The sequence below is a fragment of the Periplaneta americana genome, chromosome 8 (genome assembly GCF_040183065.1).
Source record: "Periplaneta americana isolate PAMFEO1 chromosome 8, P.americana_PAMFEO1_priV1, whole genome shotgun sequence".
Taxonomy (NCBI): Eukaryota; Metazoa; Arthropoda; class Insecta; order Blattodea; family Blattidae; genus Periplaneta; species Periplaneta americana.
The window spans coordinates 131862920-131885028 of record NC_091124.1 but is presented as its reverse complement, the minus strand read 5'-3'; the positions used below and the strand labels follow the sequence as shown (position 1 = coordinate 131885028).

At 37.5% G+C, this 22109-nt stretch overlaps 1 protein-coding gene across 5 annotated transcripts in view; it reads left to right on the top strand.

Annotated features, from left to right (window-relative positions):
* Positions 1-22109, top strand: part of lobo (lost boys) — a 782641-nt gene that overhangs the window by 496157 nt on the left and 264375 nt on the right. The window lies entirely within an intron of this gene.

Genomic DNA, 22109 nt, shown 5'->3' with positions numbered 1-22109 from the left:
CAAATGAAATCTTTAAAAAGGTATCTAGAAGTGAAATTACTTATGGCTTTTAAGGACCAAAATTATTTTTGTAAGTTGATTTATTATTATTTCAGTTTTAGCCTAGTTGTATTATCCATTTCCTTACTAATTTCAAAAGATAATCAGAAGTTCATTCGAATTCCAACCAAAAGTCAGTTGGTTATTAATTTATCTACCTTTAGGAAGTACAGTATATGTACGCTGGAATCTTTGAAGTGAAGTGACAATAATTTAATTGGTCTTGGAACAGATTTGATTCTTGAATATTATATACTATACTTTGTTGTATATTTACGTCTAGTAACCTATTAATGCTAATACTAATAATAATGTAAAGGAATAAAAGAATAGAACATAGCAATACATTTCTCATTATTATTGAAACTATTTAGAATAACCTTCCAACATTAAGGTAAAGTACGGTGAGTAAAGAAGTCATTCAGTACATAGGATCGTGATTTTACTACATGTGGTGATATCTGGTAACAGTTGGCAACACTGACAAGGCGGAAATATTTGCTGTTTGGGAACTGAACTTACGTGAGCCTCACTATAGTATTCTCATTCCCTGTGTCCAAGCAGCCACCCCTGCAGTGGTAAATTAGCTGGCTCTATGTTATTTTATCAGGAATACACCCCACATACATCAGCAAAGCTTAAAAGTTGTTTTCCGCGGGGTGTATTATTTCTTCTCATGAGCTCGTCAGTTTTGTTCCAGCTCTTGTATTTGAAAGTTTAACGCGCGTGTAAATGTACACACGTAGTTTAATACTGTGTACGTAATATTTAATGCATTTAGAGTATATTAGTTATAAGTGTATATAGTGTATTAATGCTACATCTAAGTGTATATATATATATATATATATATATATATATATATATGTATATCACTATAGTGCTATTATACAAATGCGAGTACTTAGGTACCAGTACATAGAAAATGTTGATAAACGAGTGCGAAATATGTATCCCGAAAATGACACAGTTTGTAATTTATTAGAAATGCCGTTTTGTAGACTTAAATATGAGGATAAGAAAGTTATTTTAAATTCTGGACGACCTACAGTTCCATTTGTTCTTTGTTTTAAAAAAATGCTAAGAAAACAGAGAAGTTGTATAAAATAACTTAAAAACTCTTCTGATGAAAGAAGCTTTTCTGTTTGAAATATCGAAAATTTCACTCGGAATGCTACATCACAGGAGGGACTTTAATCATTAGCCCCATAGCTTTGCATAGAGATATTGTCCACCCGCAATTAAACTCAGACATTTTATGAAGACATCATCGACAGGTTTGCTGCTTAAAAGATAGGAGGATTGACTTGGTATGCAAGAAATTGGGTGAGTCCTGAAATAAATTAGTTTTCCTGTTTGCATGTGTTCTGGAACTATTAAAATTGTACGTAGTTTACGAATAGTAGGCCTACTCATTATATTGTAAAACTGTTCGTGCATTTGTTTATGTGAACAGCACTTCATCTATATTTTTTACGGCTAGCCGCTACTGGTATTCGTGGCCCGGTACTACAGCCCGTGAAGGGCCTCACGCCCACATGTCGAATCAGAGGTGGACGATCACGCAACCAGAATGGAGGTATCGTGTGGTTAGCACGGTGATGCCCCCCCCAACCGTTATAGCTGGCTTTCGCAACCGGATTTCGCTACATATCTTAGCTCCCCAAGCATCACGATGGTGGGTAGGCACCGGTCCCATACACTGGCCGAAATTTCATGAGAAAATTTCTTCCTCCATGAGGACTCGAACCAGCCCGCATTTCGTAACGCGAGTCCTAGGCAAGATGCCTTAGACCACTACGCCACGGCGCGGGACTTATATGAAATATATGAATTTATATGTATAAGACTGACGCATAAATGACCCTGACAATGCAGGAAACCGTGATTTCTTCTGTGATGTTCAGTAACAAAGGTCAGTCTTAAACAGTCTTATAACTATATATATATATATATATATATATATATATATATATATATATATATGTAAATATTACAGATTTTCCGGGCCAGTTTTATTTTGCCCACCCTGTATATCATTATTACATTGCGGTATATTATAGTATTTATAGGTGAAACTTCCGATATTTTCCACGCTACATAGATAATAGTGCAAGTAAATTATCAAAATTCTTCAGTCAGTGAATCCACTTTTTGTTAGCTGAATCAGAATGAGGATCAACATCAAAATTTTCTGTTATAAGATATTTACGCATTGTGAATATATTCATTTAGTTGATTAAATTGTAACGAAAATACATAATACATCTGTTTAGGTGTTAATCAAAAATGGATTTTTTTAAGATTTTTACACCAAGTGTTAATAATTCGTTCTTCTACTTGGTCCCAAAAATCCTACTCAGTTCCGAACAGTCTTATATGTAGTCTAATACAATTTGTAACTACAAAACATGATAGTATAATACGTGTGAAATAAGCGTATTTTCTGTTAAGAATTTTGTTGTGAATAAACTATCGACTATAGTTACGTGAATTTGAGTAGGCCTACTGGTAGTATAACTAAACTGTTCCTAGCAGTATCTAAGACTGAGTAAAAAACAAATGACTATATAGACCTACTTTATTTTTTCAAACAAGCCCGGACGTAGAGACTGAGGGCCCTTAGGCAGTTAACAGAATAGGATTTATTTAACATAGATAGTTTGAATTTAGAAAATAGATGAGCAGACTTAGAAATGAAGTAAACAAGCACCAACTATACTTTTTACATTTATAATTACAAACTTACCTCTGATTGAGGTTCTTGCTGATACCCCTGATCACAAATACGTAATCATGGTTGATATGTATATAGAATAACTCTTCTCGGGTTCTCAGCCAAGTGAGTTGGAGATTTGCTTCCAAGCTTTCGACGGCTAGCTCTGCCATCTTCTTCAGGGAATGAAGTCACTTCATTCCCTGAAGAAGATGGCAGAGCTAGCCGTCGAAAGCTTGGAAGCAAATCTCCAACTCACTTGGCTGAGAACCCGAGAAGAGTTATTCTACATCAAACGCCGAGAAAGCCTCAAGTCATACATGATATATACAAAGACATCATTTTATTTTTACTAACATTTTTAATATTAACCTGTCTATACCTTTAGAGAACCGGAAACACCGCTTGCTCCCCCCTCCAAGACTGGAGTTCGATGATACTGGCGTAAAACACAAATCACTCTACTAGGTAAAGGAAGGAAGAAAAGTAGTTCATCCATTTACGTAAACTAGGAAATATCGCGATTTTGAGTTTGATAATTTTCATTAGGTTTTTCTTTAATCAAAGTACAGTACTGTATTAAGAATAAGTGTTTTTACTCACGAAGTGAGTTATCCATGCGAACGTATTCATTATGCGGTGTATATTATACTGTCTACAGAACATTAGCGTACAATATAGACAATGAAGTTAAATTGAAAAATAATCATAATATGAATATTTAAACACAATTTTGAAAATGGTGGCCGTTCATTTCGATACAGGCTTCAGTTCTTTTGTACATATTATCGCACTATAGACTATTGCATCTAATTTCAATTGCCAGTTTCGTCCTTCGTACTAGTAACTCATGTTGAAATAATTCTATACCTACTCTACGTACTGTTAATTCAATCTTCACTTCTGCCCGACCCGAAAATATAAAATTACTCAGACATGCTATCTACTGTCCGTCCAAGTGGTTATGCCGCAGGATTGTAGAAAGGGATAAAATCACGTGACAGTTAATTACTTAACGAGGCCCTTTTATTTAAGTTAAATTAAACAGCTGTATAATATTACGTAAATGCCCAATTCCTAAGAGAAATTAATGTTTTCAGAAAAGAGCTAAGACAGCCCAGCTTTTACAGAGGGGCGAGCAGAAGCAGGTGGGGGAAATCGGGATGCGACGTAGGCAAACGGACAGTACCTGTGCGAAAATATGATTCAATATTGAAAGCTCTTTCGTCACTGGAAAACGCGAACATATTTCTGGAACGTACTATACTCAGTAACTCAGTACTGCTTACTATCTGCTGTCTTGGCTCTGTGTGGAGTTGGAACTTCATTAGTAGAAGGGGTGGGAGTGAAGTACATTCAAAAACTCAGGTACAATAAAAATTGAAGTAAAAATAAAATGATGTCCCTGTTATATTATCAGGCAGTACATTCCATTTGACGATATGTGTCAGTGGAAGAACAATTGTTTGTATACAGCTTAAGTCTGATTAGTGAAATATGTTACTAGTCAGTTATGTATGCAATGGAGAGGGAAAGGAGATTGGCCACCCTATTCCATTATCTCTTGGCTTACTTGCTTCATGAGTGATGCCTTATTGGTGTCACTTATGAGGTTCAAACCTGTCTTTGGACTAAACAACAACAATTTATTACAAGATTAGATTGCCACGCGAAAGTTTTAGTGTCCAACAAATAGCATTATTATTATTATTATTATTATTATTATTATTATTATTATTATTATTATTATTATTATTATTATTATTATTATTATTATTATTGGGCGGCCGGATAGCTCAGTTGGTAGAGCCGCTGGCTGCGGACTGGAAGGTCTGGGGTTCGATCCCAGGTGGTGACAGGATTTTTTCTCGTTGTCAAACTTTCAGAACGGCCCCGAGGTTCACTCAGCCTCCTATAAAATTGGAGAGCGTGATGCCGACCACACCACCTCATTCTAGTGCCGAGGTCATGGAAAGCATGGGGCTCTACCTCCATGCCCCCCCAAGTGCCTTCATGGCGTGTTACGGGGATACCTTTACCTTTTTATTATTATTATTATTATTATTATTATTATTATTATTATTATTATTAAGCTGGGAATTTAGGGCTATATGCCTATTTTAATCCTTAATCTGAAGGCGCAAGCTTTTAGGTTACATATCCATTTTAAGACATTGTGAGAATTATATGCGAATTCTATAGTGCCTATAATTGCCTATTTCACCAGTAAATGCCTATTTGGTTATAAATACCTAAAAGTTGCCTAAATATCCATATTATATATTATACTTGAATTTATTGACCTTTCTATCGATATTTCTTGAATCTGTAATTTGTTTCTTTTTTTATTCAGCAGAGAGCAGTGATATAGAACTATCGATAATTCTGTGTGTTACGTTTTACTGCCACGAGAGCGCGGAGAAACCGAATAATTTAAAATCAACCAATAAGAAAAAATGCATTTCGAAAGCCGCGTGAATCATTTATCTATTTATTACTTTGCAAATGGCTAATACATGACCAATGGAGTCATTGATTACAAACAAACAACAACAAAAGACAATAATAGGAAAGTTGTAGCTAACTAAAGTACATCTTCATACTGACTTCCCAGTAACGGCCAATTTTAGAGGAGTGAAGGGCTGGACCTGAGAGGATAAAAAGAAAGGAGATAGCGATCCAAGGGGAAATGCTTGCAAGCGATGGGACGGATGTGACGTCAAACTACACCTTTTGTCCCATAATTCTCCGCGAAATACCGCCAAGTATTTAATTTTGCTACAGGCTGTTATGTTACATGGCGAAATTTAAATGTCTAATTCAGATTTTAATAATGGTTAGTTGTTACGTTTGTGGTGTAACAGCTAAACCAAAATCTTCAGGAAATGCCGTGACCTTTCATATCTAAGCATTATATTGTTATATTTACGTATAATGAATGGAATAATTATTCATATAATAGTATGTAGGCCTAACCATTATGACTTACGTTCTTTACAGATTTCCGAAAGATTTAAGTCGTAAAATTGAACGGCTAAAATTTATAAATACGCCAAATTGGCAGCCAACGGCAAGAAGCGTTATTTGTTCGCAACATTTCCTAGAAGAATGTTTTGACAGGTCCTCCTCCTGCTCTAGTGTTAGACTGAAATCAAATGCAGTTCCAACTTTGCACGTGGAAAGACTTAAATATGTAAGCATATCATCCACCTATATATATATATATATATATATATATATATATATACAGAATTTAACAATGATGAAGTACAGTGCATTTAATTACAGTCTATAAGATTTCATATACAAATTAGCCTAGTTTTTTTCTATTCCCTTTGAGGTTCGGCATCATAATCCAGAGACTCTAAAAGAAGTTTCTTATATAATTTCAACATCATCAGAACTGCCATCAAACTCTGACACACCAAGAAAGTTGGGCGAAAAGGAGGTTAAAAACGACACTGGATAGTAATCACCGCCCAGTCTGTTATAATACTACTCAGAATTCCAGTACTTTTTTCTCCAGAAGAAAAACACTTGCTATAGCCTGTGCAACAAATGCACACTTTTCTCATTTTGCTGTAAATTTAGACATGATAAAGTATAGTTATATAACTTAGTACTGTGTTAGGCCGTATAATGATCCATCTATATAAAAGATAGGCCTACTACATAACCTATATAAAAATGTGGCCTACACTTTTCTGAACATTTGTTAATAAAACAATTGATCATTAAAAATGTAATTTAGCATTATAATAGGACTGTATATATTCTTTGTACTGTATATAAAAATGTAAAATATTTTATAGCCTATCTTTAAAAAATAATGTAATTTACCAGTATTAGGCCATGTAGCAACATGATAAAAAATAATAGCCTACACTCTTTGAAAATACTGCAGCCTATAATATTTTATTGTCGAACAACCTTACGTAATTATATTTGTCGACTTTCACCCTGTACTTTTCTGTATAGTAACTTACGATACTTTATAAAGCTAGGTATTTAAAAAATTAGACTCAACAGCACAATATGTCCACCTATGTTCTATCTAACATATGAAGCTTCAAAAATTATATTTTGTCTTACGTAAATGGCTTAGAATGGATGTGGAGACAACAGGAGTAAATAGTAGATTATTATATCAATGTACATTTCACTGTAGCTTTATTACACGTATTATGGTTGTTACATGGACTGAACACTTCATTTCTACTTTCTTTTATTGATGTTCACTATATTCACCAACAGAAAAGAATATTAGCTTTTATAAAAATAACACCCGCTGAATTTTACTAGACTTTCAAAATATTCACAACACAAAACAGAAGTCATAATCGTAATACTACGAACATAACAGCTGTTTAACACGCCGGAAAAAGAGATGGACTATGGGTAATGTGGCGGCCATACTAGTACACCTTTTTGGTTCCACCGTTTCAAGCTTATAGCCCGGGGTTGGGCTGGACACTTTCTCAGATGATGACGATCCATCTCTTCATTAAGATTGCAGAGCATACAGTTTGGGGATTGCATTATCCCAATGCCGCGTGAATTATTGGTGGTAGTTGGTGGTAGTTGATTGAGGTAGTTGTTTTAAACTGTGTATCCGGTTTGTGAGTTTGTTACTTGTGTATGGAGTTGAGTTTTCTGCTGTAATACGTGAAATATATCGTGGAGATATGCCAAAGCAAAAGTCATCAGAAGCACTGATTGGAAAAGACATTGACATTACTGCGTTCCCACTGGTTTGGTCCCCAGCTGAGATTGGATTCCGGAAGTATTGCCCCATCACTTCATGTTAAGTGGAGAGGAGTTTCACTCAGTTTAAGAACATTCTTACAGACATCAGTTCTCATTACAACATTTGGAGGAATATTTAGTTATTCACTGCTTTAATTACATTCCTACAGAAACTAGTGTATGTTGGTACGCTTTGGTCGTGTTAGCCATTAAAAATTAGACATTTATAGTGCCTTTTTAAATGCCTATTTTAGAATTTTGAATGCCTATTTTGCCTGCCTATTTCGGTAATTATAGACGAGATGTCGCTGAGTCAATGATTCAATTGAATTAGTTCTTGATTCAATTCTTTTGAATTGAATTAAAATAATTTTAAGGCTCTTTCCTGCACGTCTCCCCTTCTTCTGTTTTCTCTTCAACTTCTCTCTCCTAGATGTCCCTACCTCTTATTGTACCCCTTCTCTCCTATACATGTATCTACTTTTATTTTACTACTACATCTATTGTGTCACGTAATTCTACATATTTCAAACTATACTACTATATCATACAAATCCAATTTTAATTACCTTGGCGGTTTGGATGGGATTCGTTCCTGGGACCTTTGACACCATAATACTTTGCCTTAATACACTCGGCTAAACAGCTACGTTGTGAAATAAAGTTTAAAATAGGTCTCTTATGTTTAGGGTAGGATTAAAGAAAATAAATAAAACAGATAAAGCAAATTTACGTAATCTAAATTATTCCTGACGTTTAAAAAACAATAATTTACTTGTTTATAGCAAAAGAAAAGCTGGAAAAATATGCATAAAGAGGACAACATTGACGTACATTATCTATGACGTCACATTTCCAAAGCAACCTGATAAACAAGCATTGTTGGTTCAAGCGCCATTTTCAAGATACTACGACGTAACGACAGTAATAATAATTTATTGCATTAGCCATGGAAAGTAAAAATAATTGTAATTTGAGAAAACTTTTCAGTAATTTGAGCAGTGAAGAAGAAGAGATTGATTTCGCCATGTCGTATAAACTAATACCTGACAAAAGTGCAAAGAAATGTGTGAGTTGCAAATCAAGTGATAGTGTGAATTGGCAGAGAAGGGCAAAATACTCAAACTATTCATTCTGTTTGAAGTGTAAAAAGTGTAAACAGAAACGTCTATAACCCACAACACATGGTTAGAAAACACAAAAATAACTATATGTCAAAGCTTGGTTCTTATTTATATGTGGTTGCTTCAAACAACTCTTCAGATAGCTGCTTCAGAGGCAGAAGTTCACTTCAGTACTGCACTAGATTATTTCTGTTTCTGCAGAGAAATATGTTATGTTATAATTACACAAAATACCAAACCCATAGGAGGAGAAGGACGCATCGTGGAATTAGATGAAACACATGTCTACACCAGAAAATATAAAAGAGGCAGACTTCTCAAAAACGAGAAAAATAGCGTATGGGTTTTTGGAGGTATCGATAGAGAGATAAAAATACCTTGATACCCATAATTAAGTCATTCATCAAACCACATACTAAAATTATGACAGATGGTTGGAAGTCTTACAGTGATTTGAAAGATGAAGGATTTATCCATGAAGTTGTGAATCACTCGATAGAATTTGTACGTGAAGATGATCGTTCTGTGCACACCCAAAAAGTGGAACGAATGTGGAAAACGCTGAAATCGGTTTTAAAAAGAGAAGGCAGGGAAAGTGAAAATGATCATTTATACGTGTTTGAGTTCTTTTTTCGTGAATAACAGAAACTGAAAGGAATGACTACACCCAGTGAAATGTTTCCGCAGTTTTTACAGCATATCCACGACACATATCCAGGGTACGGAATAGAAGGATTAAAACCTAAAGACTACATTCCTCAGCAATGAGTGATAGTGTCATACGAACAATGTTTTTTTTAGGAAGTGTTCAATTATTGAAAGAAAAACTTGGCGAACTATACAGTGTTACGTATTATAATACGAACAATAATTGTAGGAAGTCTTCAGTTAATAGTGAATAGTATACCTAGTGAACTATACAGCGGTCACCAAGGAATCACTCATTTATATGAACTATTGGTAGTTTAATTCTGAGCGTGTTACCTAGCTTCGTATTACAATGAGAACAATGATTGTGAGAAGTGTTCAGTTAAAGAAGTGTTCAATTAGGTGAATGTCACTTATGTCCCGCCCACTATAGGAGACATATGACAGTTTTACACTAATCCTAAACATATTTAGTATAACTTGTTGCTTGCGAGCCATCCAAAACCCCAACCTCCACCCGATACCCCGCTTTTTTCATCATGTGCTACACGTCGGATCATCATCGGGGCTTGCAGCCCCGATACCCCGCTTTTTTCATCATGTGCTACACGTCATCATCATCGGGGCTTGCAGCCCCGATACCCCGCTTTTTACATCATGTGCTACACGTCGGATCATCATCGGGGCTTGCAGCCCCGATACCCCGCTTTTTTCATCATGTGCTACACGTCGGATCATCATCGGGGCTTGCAGCCCCGATACCCGCTTTTTACATCATGTGCTACATGTCAGATCATCATCGGGGCTTGCAGCCCCGATACCCTGGTTTTTACATCATGTGCTACACGTCGGATCATCATCGGGGCTTGCAGCCCCGATACCCCGCTTTTTTCATCATGTGCTACACGTCATCATCGGGGCTTGCAGCCCCGATACCCCGCTTTTTACATCATGTGCTACACGTCGGATCATCATCGGGGCTTGCAGCCCCGATACCCCGCTTTTTACATCATGTGCTACACGTCGGATCATCATCGGGGCTTGCAGCCCCGATACCCCGCTTTTTTCATCATGTGCTACACGTCGGATCATCATCGGGGCTTGCAGCCCCGATACCCTGGTTTTTACATCATGTGCTACACGTCGGATCATCATCGGGGCTTGCAGCCCCGATACCCCGCTTTTTACATCATGTGCTACACGTCGGATCATCATCGGGGCTTGCAGCCCCGATACCCCACTATTTACATCATGTGCGTGTAATAAACAATAAGCAAATCATCTTTGATTACAGCAGTCACCAAAGAATCGTTCACTAAAGTGAACTATTTAATTCTGAGTGTCACCTAGCAACAAGAATCGTTGCTTTAAATAAATGATTTAATTCTGAGCGAGTCGCCTAGCAACAGGAGTCGTTCATTCAATTGAATCATTGACTCAGCGACATCTCGTCTATAATTACCCCTATATTTCAACTATTTTAGTGCCTAAAAATCCGCAGTTTGATTATTATTGTTATTATCCCTGGCCTGAGCCCCCTCCGAAGTTGAGGCCCTAGGCAGCTGGTAGTTTGCTTAGGCAGAAGTTCGCCGCTGTTCGTGCATAATGTTTGTATATTTCGTATTTGTCAAGTATACCCATTTAACTATGGACCTTTTGGTGCAATACCGGTATGATGTAATATTTTGTGTATATTGTTATTTTGATAAATTTGAATTTTTCTTCTAGGGCTTATGTACTGTTTTTTAGTATTTATTATGTTTATATTTGTTTTTTTTTTTACTGATAATTATGTATTTATGTTAACAAGAGAATAAATTTTAACAGGAAACTCAGCTCTTATATCACATACATGCAATTAAGTATAGGCTCTAACAGGTTTTTATTTTGTAAGGTCTAAGTACAGTTATCGATATGTACCTATAAAAATTTGTAAATTTAGTTACATTATTAAATGTTAAATTATTCAATTTTAATAGCAAATCTTCTTACTTCGAAATATAACTTTCGGTTTACTACCAGTATTACAGTAGGCCTATGTATATGTTTAAAAACCCTATGTGCTTTTCTTGTACCGTACTTAACTTCTATTTTAACTTAATCTTACTATTCCTAACCCATATTTATCCTTCTGATCTGGAGTAGTGCATGTAAATATGTGACGTAGAAGAGGTAAGAGATTTCTTTTAGGTCTATATATTTGTCATTAGTTTTGATATGTTTACATTGGTATATACTTCTTTTAGTTAGAAATAATGTAGAGCACTTTATACTTTATTTCATTTATGATCTATACGTGCAAATTTAGACAATTCATAGCCCATATTAAATTGATATAAATAGTTCATGATAACCCACAATTATATAATTTCAATATGCATACATGAATTTGGGCGGTAACATCGTGCAGCAACTGTGTTATAAAGATATATATATATATATATATATATATATTCCCTCACCAACATGGCGACGCGCGAACCCAGTGCCACGATATTTTAACATATGGTGTTTACTCAATGGATAGAACTCCCTCGATTTTGTTTACCGTATTACTCCTGACGCAACCTACAAATCTACGTGACGTAGTTTACAAATCTTCGTGTCGCATTCTACATATCTAATTTTCATTCAATTACAAAATCTGGGTTATCACTCCTACTACCGTGGGGTCAATGGTGACCCCGGACATTAAACAAATCGTTCGTATCTCCTTCAAAAAATGTTTTATATTTCTCCCTTTCTGACTTCTATTTATTTTAGGTTAATGCCACTCCTGTAAAATATTTCTCGTCTACTGTTTACAGTTTCTGAAATATTGATTTAATTACATCTAGTACCGCGGGGTCAACATTGACCCCAAAACGACATTTTGTGTGGTTTATAATTTATTGCGGACAAACCACTCGTAATTAACTCTTACGCTACCTAGTTGAAAATTATGACACTCCAGTCCAGTTCTTAATTTTTTCGGCAAGATTTCACTAATACTTCAGCAATTAACTGCCTTTGTTTTGCGGTCTGATGAGCGACTACACTACGGCTGCTATAGGTTTAAATCTGCCCGATCATGAAGTATGAAAATTTTGTTAGAACAAAATTATGCGATTGTGATGCTACGTTGTTGACGAACGATGACCAGAACCTTTCTGATGACGATGAGGAGATTGAGGCAATCTAAAGTCTTGAAATAGTTATTGTGCAGCAAGTATCGAGTCCTCGTCTGACGGTGAGGATGAAAATTTTGACTACTGCTGTCCAACGAATTTTCAAGTCATGGTCACTGACGTAGTTCAGGCGGTAGCGTGTTTGCCTGCTAATTCGGAGTTGCTCTCGGACGTCGGTTCGATTCCCGCTTGTGCTGATAATCTGTTGGGTTCTTTCCGAGATTTACCCCAACCTTAAGGCGAATGTCAGGTAATCTGTACCGAATTCTCTGTCTCATCTCGCGAAATATCATTTCGATATCACCATTTCCATCGACGCGACGCTAGATAACCCAGTAGTTGAATAATTTCAAGGGAAAAATTGTTCCGGGGCCGGGTATCGAATCCGGGACCTTTGGCTAAACGCACCGACGTTCTACCAGCTGAACTACCCAGGAACTCTATTGAGTCTGTGTCTGGTAGAGTTCTTGGGTAGCTCAGTTGGTAGAACGTTGGTGCGTTTAGCCAAAGGTCCCGAGTTCGTTACCCTGCCCCGGAACAATTTTTCCCTTGAAATTATTCAAATCATCTTCATAGGGAGCTACACCTAAAACCTAGGTTTGGATAATACACGTCACTGTTCGTTAACAGAAAACCACAATAAGTCACACAGTTTGTGTGCACTCAATGTTGGTTGCTTGACGTTTGTGAGCCCATTTTGAGGTCTGTGGATATAAAGGGAGAAATTGAGTCGTTGTCTGGTAGAGTTCCTGGGTAGATCAGTTGGTAGAGCGTTAATACGTTTAGCCAAAGGTCCAGGGTTCGATACCCGTCTCCGGGACAAGTTTTCCCTTGAAATTATTTAAATCAGCTTCACAGAGAGCTATACCTGAAAGCTAGATTTGCAACCCAGTACTAGATACAACATTGTTAAATAACCTAGTACAAAAAAGTAAGTCATATCCTTATTGTGTAATATCCTAAAATAGAATAAAACCTTCCAGTTTATCAACGTTACGCGTGTCCCTATCACTAAGTGCTCTCGGGTTCAGTTTCCAGTGTTGACCGAAATAATAATTTTGATTGATAAAATCGGAAGATTGGGACTTTTATAGGGACACTTCTGTTAACCGAAAACATTCAAGCAAGTGCTCAAGTTGCGCAAAGATTACATGTCAAGACCATTTGTTATGCAACCAATAAAGTAATTGGAGAAGGACATATGAAAAATGATTGAAAAAATGCATTACCTCTCTACATATCACTATCAATAACTGTATAAAAATGTTAATATCGTAGTTAAATAATTATTTTATGAATAAATTGTGATGAAAACAATGGCTGAAGACTAATTTTGTGGATAAATGTCAGTATTGAAGATGTAAGTTTTTTTTCTGATTTCTTAATACTGGGGTCAGCATTGAACCCATGGCATTCAGTGTCACAAAAATGTCTGGTAGTATAAAAGTTAACCGTGGCGCACATTACAAACACCCCGTGGAGGGAGTACGTATATGGAGTAAGCCTTAGCTCGCCAGCGTGCGGCCAGTTTTCAGGAAAGTCGTCTCCTAGAAGCCCCGCCCACAGCATTGTACTAAAGGAGAAGAGCGTGTATTGAAGTACTTACATCAGGCCATTCCTAGAGCTCTATATAGAGCTCTAGCGATTCCAAGTGGGCAGCCCCCCGTGATGCCCCGTGGCCAAGAGGAGTACTACTCTTGCCCGTGGCTGCCCTAGGTTCAGAGGAGCTGTGCCGAGCCCCACAGAGAAACAGCAAGTGAGTGGGAAAGAGACGGAATACCGATCGCTGAGAGGGTTGCACGCGTGCAAGGGGTAGAGTGAGCCAGTGAGGTACATATGAGCCGTTGAGATCAGAAGTGGTGTAAGTAAAAACTGGATAATGAGGGTTAAAGTAAACATTCTGTAAAATACAGCGCAAAGTAGCCATTAATATTCAATTTATTTAAACTATTAGTAGTCAGTGGATAAAGTTAGAATTTATAAAACAGTTATATTACCGGTTGTTCTTTATGATTGTGGAACTTGGACTCTCACTTTGAGAGAGGAACATAGGTTAAGGGTGTTTGAGAATAAGGTGCTTAGGAAAATATTTGAGGCTAAAAGGGATGAAGTTACAGGAGAATGGAGGAAGTTACACAACACAGAACTGCATGCATTGTATTCTTCACCTGACATAATTAGGAACATTAAATCCAGACGTTTGAGATGGGCAGGGCATGTAGCACGTATGGGCGAATCTACAAATGCATATAGAGTGTTAGTTGGGAAGCCAGAGGGAAAAAGACCTTTAGGGAGGCCGAGACGTAGATGGGAAGATAGCATTAAAATGGATTTGAGGGAGGTGAGATATGATGATAGAGACTGGATTAGTCTTGCTCAGGATAGGGACCAATGGCGGGCTTATGTGAGGGCGGCAATGAATCTCCGGGTTCCTTAAAAGCCAGTAAGTAAGTAAGTAAGTCAGTAAGTCAGTGGATAGCACGAAGGACATATTAATTGCTACTTTGCGCTGTATTTTACAGAACTTTTACATTAAACCTCATTACCCAATTTTGACTTACACCAATTCTGCTCTCAACGGGTTTATAGGGATGGCACATTTTATGACACATAGGAAGAATTCAAGAATTACAACAATTGGCTACTACAAAATAATACAACAAAATAAAATTATCCTTTTTTTTCTGTAGTTCGGAAGACAATCTTTGATTTCTTTCCATTTCAGCTATATCAGGGAATATTGTTTGAGCAGAATGAATGCGTAACATTGCTTCCAACGCAACATGGAACAAACATGACCTAGTTTTACTATTATTCAGGTTCTTGACTGAGAATATGTCTTGGCAAAGGTATGTACAGCCAAACATGACAATTAACTTGCATGTCAATGCGTGGATAAGCGGAAACTCTTTTTGTTCCAAGTTCTTATAAAACGCAACGAGGCCGCCAGGAATATTGTAATATACAGAATGTTTAAAAAATACGGGGCATAATTTCAGGTATGCATTTCCCACATGTAGACAATCAAAATAGTTCATTACAACATGTGTCCGGAAATGCTTTATTTCCGAGTTATGGCCTTCACAACATTGAAATTCACCGGAACGTTTTTCTTTCCGCAGGTCGTTGCCGTCAAAGGAGACATTAAGAGGGCACTCTGACAGTTCATTCTGAGGCGAAGTTTACATTCAGTGTTGTGTAGGCGTTAGACTGTGCGACATGTATTCAAATCAAGAGCTGGCAGAGATACACTTCATATACGGTAAGGCGTACGGCAATGCTGCGCTGGCTCGTCGTTTGTACCAGGAGAGGTACCCACAGCGACAATGTCCAGATCGGAAGACATTTGTACGTCTCCATTACCGTCTGTGCGAGTATGGAAAATTTAACTCTCCTGGTTTGGGAAGGGGACGACCAAGATCTACAACTCCAGAGGTACAGGAGGAGATTCTGGAGGCTGTGAACATGACTCCTTCTATCAGCACACGAAGGGTAGCGTTGCAAGTCAATGTTCCTCATACGACTGTCTGGAGACTGTTGAATAGTATCCTTATCATTTGCAACGTGTACAGGCCCTGTCACCAGCAGAGTACCCTGCACGAGTTAGGTTCTGTCAGTGGTTCTTGCAGCAGTGTGGTGTAAATCCGAACTTTCCTGCCTTAGTATTATTTACAGATGAAGCACAGTTCACACGAAATGGCGTAACAAATTTCCACAATCAGCATGTATGGGCGTATGAAAACCCACGTGCAACTGTTCCATCTCATCACCAGGTGCGGTTCTCCCTCAACATGTGGGCCGGTATCATTGGTGATCGATTAGTTGGACCCCATGTACTTGTAAACAGACTTACGGGGCAGGTGTACACAAACTTCCTGGAAAACACCATACCTCATGTTTTAGAAGACACTCCACTGATCAATCATCAACACATTCACTTCTTGCATGATGGCGCTCCTGCACACTTCAGTCGTACGGCTCGCCGGTACTTGGATCGAAGGTTTCCTGATCGATGGATAGGTAGAGGTGGCCCAATTGCTTGGCCTCCACGCTCACCTGATCTGAACCCTCTCGATTTCTACTTGTGGGACCATTTAAAATCATTGTTTTATTCGTCTCCGGTGCCTGATTTGGAATCCCTTCGGAATCGAATTGTGGCATGTTCTGAGGACATACGCAATTCTCCTGGAGTTTGGGATCGTGTTCGCAGGTCAATGAGACATCGATGTGAGGTCTGTATTCAAGCAGGAGGTGGACATTTTGAACCTCTTCTGTAATGACAACGACCTGCGGAAAGAAAAACGTTCCGGTGAATTTCAATGTTGTGAAGGCCATAACTCGGAAATGAAGCATTTCCGGACACATGTTGTAATGAACTATTTTGATTGTCTACATGTGGGAAATACATACCTGAAATTATGCCCTCTATTTTTGAAACACCCTGTATATCTTTCAAAATTGTCTGACACTGAAGCTTTACCAATTCACTTTGGAATCTGACTGGAGCTTGGTCAACATTTACAGAAAAGAGCGCCATAAAAATGTTCACAAAGTTCCTGCACGCGGCGACAGATTGTTTGTGGAGAGAGACTAATTGACTCAAATAACGTCACCAGGAAAGGACACAATATCTCTGAAGCTGAAAGCATGCACTCGTTTACAAACATTCCTTCGGTAAAAGGCCGGCTACTTTTGGCAATATTTAGGACAACAATATAGTTTGCATGGACAGCTCTTTCGGAACTTGGCTCAATGTGCTGCGAAAGAAAGGGAAAATTAATTTTTAATGACTTCGTCACTCTACAAAAAATACATACACAGTTAAACGGATAGAAAATCCTCTAACAATTTAACAAACGTTTTTATAATAATTCTAATACATTGTTGACAACTGTTCAAAATAAACTTACTATAACCTAACCATTAATTGAATCATATTGCCCTTAGAGTACTTAATTAGTTGAAATTATATTTACCTCATCGTAAGAAGACTGCAGTTCGACCTTTAGTTTCGTTATTAATGCCTTCCTCTCTTTTCTCCAATATAATATGAGCCTGGGTGTCAAAATGTTTAACTTCAAAGTGACGCTTAATGTTGTACGTTTTCGCCGTACATAGATATGATATATTAAACATTGAACATTGTTGTCATTAGATTAGACAAGATACAAGCCCTCCCAAGAGGGGTTAAATCCTGAACCGACTGTCGACGCACTTCTCTTCATTCTTATTCAAAAAACAGTTAAGCACAAACGATAGTACACCATATGAATGAATGAATGACTGATGGAACGCATAATCCAGTAATGCCTGCAGAATATCATCGAACAGACGAGAAGAGTTGATGATCTCATGCATTCGTACACACCACAGCCGCAGCGACAGAGAGGAGTGGGGGTCCGCCCTGAGCAGACACAGGGCAGCTTCATGGCGCCCTAGCCCTCAAACGCTGTGTTGGAGTGGTCTGCATTACATAGATAATTCTTACATATCTTGTGTATATTATGGTTTCAGATGTTAATACGAATGATATTTATGTATAGGCCTACCTATTTAAAACCAAGACGGCCTTTTGACTGCTTTTGGCTGCAGTTATATGTCATAAAGAAAAAGCAAATGATAGAAATAAAAACTGAAATGATCATTAATTTATATTGTATGTCAGTAGACTACAAGTTTTTTTATATAAAATATAATACAGATTAGCTATATCACAAAGAAAGTGTTACTTCACATTGTAGACTACGATATTATAGTATATTTGGAACCTAACAAGTAGACAGTTCAAAACAATTTTCAAGAATCTGGTTATGCTTCAATGAAAATTGCATTTCATTAGAATATTTGAGTATTTTACACGTTATGTGTCTCCTGAGTTAGTTTTTATATTAATTACTATTAACAGATGATGATTGTGTGATTCATGACCACTTATATTTGTTCCATTCTGAATGAATTTAGTTACAATCAGGACTCGAAATGGAACTCATAAGATCGGAATGGCGTTCCGGTTCATGAATTTCAGAAAACTTTCAATTTCGTTTCGTAAGAAATGTCTATAGTCCGTTTTTGTACGTTCTACTTTGGTGTAGGCTACATTAATTAGGCCTAAGACATGGTATTCAAATACCATTTTCAATGAAGTGTAACTTAAATTATATTGTTAAATAGCCTATACTGACAATAGCACTGACGGCACTGCTCTATTGTATTAGTCTTCAACTTTCGTATAAGCTCTCACTAATTTGCAGGCTTAATAAGTACTCTTGCGTCATACCTTTGTTACGTTTGATTATGCATTGAGTATCGTTGTTCTTAGTAACAGCGAAATTAAAAGAAGCGGAATTTAGTCAAATTTTATCACTCCATATCTAGGTAATGAACAGATATCATACGCCATTGCTGGGCAGTAGGTCGAATTTCTAATTAAGTTGCGATTGGAGTATCCATTCCAAATATTCTGAGAAACAATAATGCTCAGGTCATAAGTGTAGCATCGGAAATCATTCCCTTATACTAATAAAGTATGTGTCGAAGTAAATTATTAAAGATATGTGCATTTTATTAAATATATTTTTTCAGCTGAATGAAGTGATTACTCTTGGTTTCCGTCTGTGTAAATATGATAAAGGGGTGAAAATTTCCGAAGGCATGTATATATATATATATATATATATTATATTAATTGATGTGTATATAAATATTTCAATGTTAATTATATACTTATACCGTTTATCGTGGTAATACTCGACGTCATGTCACTGGTCATTAATATCATCTTTGTAATTATTATCTATCTGGTTATGTGTCAATCCATCTGGAGGCATATGACTCGGTTAAGAGAGAAGTATTATATGATTTTCTTCTTGAATTTGGTGTTCCCAAGAAACTAGTTCGATTAATTAAAATGTGTCTCAGAGAAACGTACAGCAGAGTTCGTATAGGTCAGTTTCTGTCAGATGCGTTTCCAATTCATTGTGGGCTAAAGCAAGGAGATGCACTATCACCTTTACTTTTTAACTTTGCTCTAGTGTATGCCATTAGGAAAGTCCAGGATAACAGAGAGGGTTTGGAATTGAACGGGTTACATCAGCTGCTTGTCTATGCGGATGACGTGAATATGTTAGGAGAAAATCCACAAACGATTAGGGAAAACATGGGAATTTTACTGGAAGCAAGTAAAGAAATAGGTTTGGAAGTAAATCCCGAAAAGACAAAGTATATGATTATGTCCCGTGACGAGAATATTGTACGAAATGGAAATATGAAAATTGGAAATTTATCTTTTCAAAAGGTGGAGAAGTTCAAATATCTTGGAGCAACAGTAACAAATATAAATGATAATCGGGAGGAAATTAAACACAGAATAAATGTGGGAAATGCCTATTATTATTCGGTTGAGAAGCTTTTATCATCCAGTCTGCTGTCAAAAAATCTGAAAGTCAGAATTTATAAAACAGTTATATTACCGGTTGTTCTTTATGGTTTTCAAACTTAGACTCTCACTTTGAGAGAGGAACATAGGTTAAGGATGTTTGGGAATAAGGTGCTTAGGAAAATATTTGGGGCTAAAAGGGATGAAGTTACAGGAGAATGGAGAAAGTTACACAACACAGAACTGCATGCATTGTATTCTTCACCTGACATAATTAGGAACATTAAATCCAGACGTTTGAGATGGGCAGGGCATGTAGCAGGTATGGGCGAATCCAGAAATGCATATAGAGTGTTAGTTGGGAAGCCGGAGGGAAAAAGACCTTCAGGGAGGCCGAAACGTAGATGGGAAGATAATATTAAAATGGATTTGAGTGTCAGTCTCGCTTCAACCACGGCAGAGTAAGGTCGAGGTTACGGGAGCGGTTATCTAGTGAGTTCGTGTACGCGGAGTGTGTGTATACTGTAGACTAGTGTTGCATTACACCGGAGTATTTTCGTGCAGTGTTTACATTCTACGAATACTTTCGCGTGTTTTTTAGTTTTTTTTCTTCTTCTTCGTAGTAAAGAAAAGTGACAACAGGAAAACCAAACATGTCTACAATTCGACGTCTAAATACAATTAAAGTACAATTTGACAGTAGTGCTACTCGTCCTATGGCAATGGATGTACATCTTTGGATACAACAAACTCTCAAATTAAACACAGAACAGGTAGAAATGTTGCAATTAAATACACAAGAAAAATCATTATATATAAAAGTGATATCGCCCACGATATACGAAAAACTGATACACAAACATGAAGGTACAACGGATTTCAAATATAATAATGGTGAACAAACACAAGTGAAAGTAAGCAAGGCAGATATTCCATCCGTAACTGTCCGAGTGTTTAATTTACCCCCGGAGGTGCCGAGTTCATTAATTCAAACAGTGTTAAACACGTATGGTGTAGTTCATTCAGTGCGAAAAGAACAGTGGAGCACAGCTTATCCTTTCCCAGTTAACAATGGCGTTCGTGCGGTAAAAATGGAAATCAAGAAGCATATTCCAGGATCGATAGCCATTGCTGGATATAACGCACACATCACGTATGTGGGACAACCAATTTTGTGCTATGTGTGCCATGAGCCCAATCATAAAAAAGAAGACTGCCCTCAGAGGAAAACTACCTTTAATGTTAATGTTAAACCAAGACAACTGTTATTAAGTGACATTGTTTCGGGAACAGTCGTTCAGCAACGCGAGGAGCAAACGACGGAACGGCCCACGCAACGTGACGCACCTGTAGAAGAGGAAACCGACACCGCATCAGAGACTGAGGCAACAAAAACAGTGACTACCGAAGATGAACAAAATATCATGGACACCACAGAGTATACAGCAAATGATGCAGCTGATCGTGCACAGGATATGGAACAACTTGCAGTTATCGCCGATGACGTGGAAATAACGAATATTTCATCTGGAATAAAAACACCTCTGCATCTTGGGGAATCCACACTCGATCTCGAAGAAAACAAAATAGGGCAACCTACCGAAACTACCGAAACACCATCTAAGAAACTTAACCTATGGCGCAAAATGAGTTTACACGGGACCCACGTCTGAGAAGTCGCGAAGATGGGGCGGCGTCTGGCAGCAGCTCCAGCGAAAAGAACACATCAACCACGTATCCTAGCAATAAGGTCAAGAACAGTCCACGACCTCACCCCTACGCAATCTACGGTCGCACCAAAGACGGCAGTAAGAAGGACGGTCCTGATGGAAAATCTCTTCCGAAGGAGGATAAAAACGTTAGGGCTGGAGAATCCCTTAACGACGGTTAGCCATAAATAATTTTGGGACGTAGAATATGCAGACGGGGATATCCATATCGTACGGCAAGTCAGTACTTGTACTACTTTATTTAATTCAATATATGGTGCTACTACGAAATTATGCAACATTAAACATAAATTGTTTACAAAGTAAAAATAAACAGTCGTTACTCAATGCATTCATAAGACAAAATAGCATAGATATTCTATTGTTGCAGGAAGTGAATACCGAAAACTTTGATTTCATAGGACCGCAGTACGATTATGTTGTTAACACTGGTGATGAAAATCGTGGTACGGCAGTTATTTATCGTTGTGGACTTACGGTTGATGCCATCGAAAAACATCCAAGCGGACGAGTGATAGCCATGAAGATTAATAACATTCAGGTGCTCAATGTATATCTCCCTTC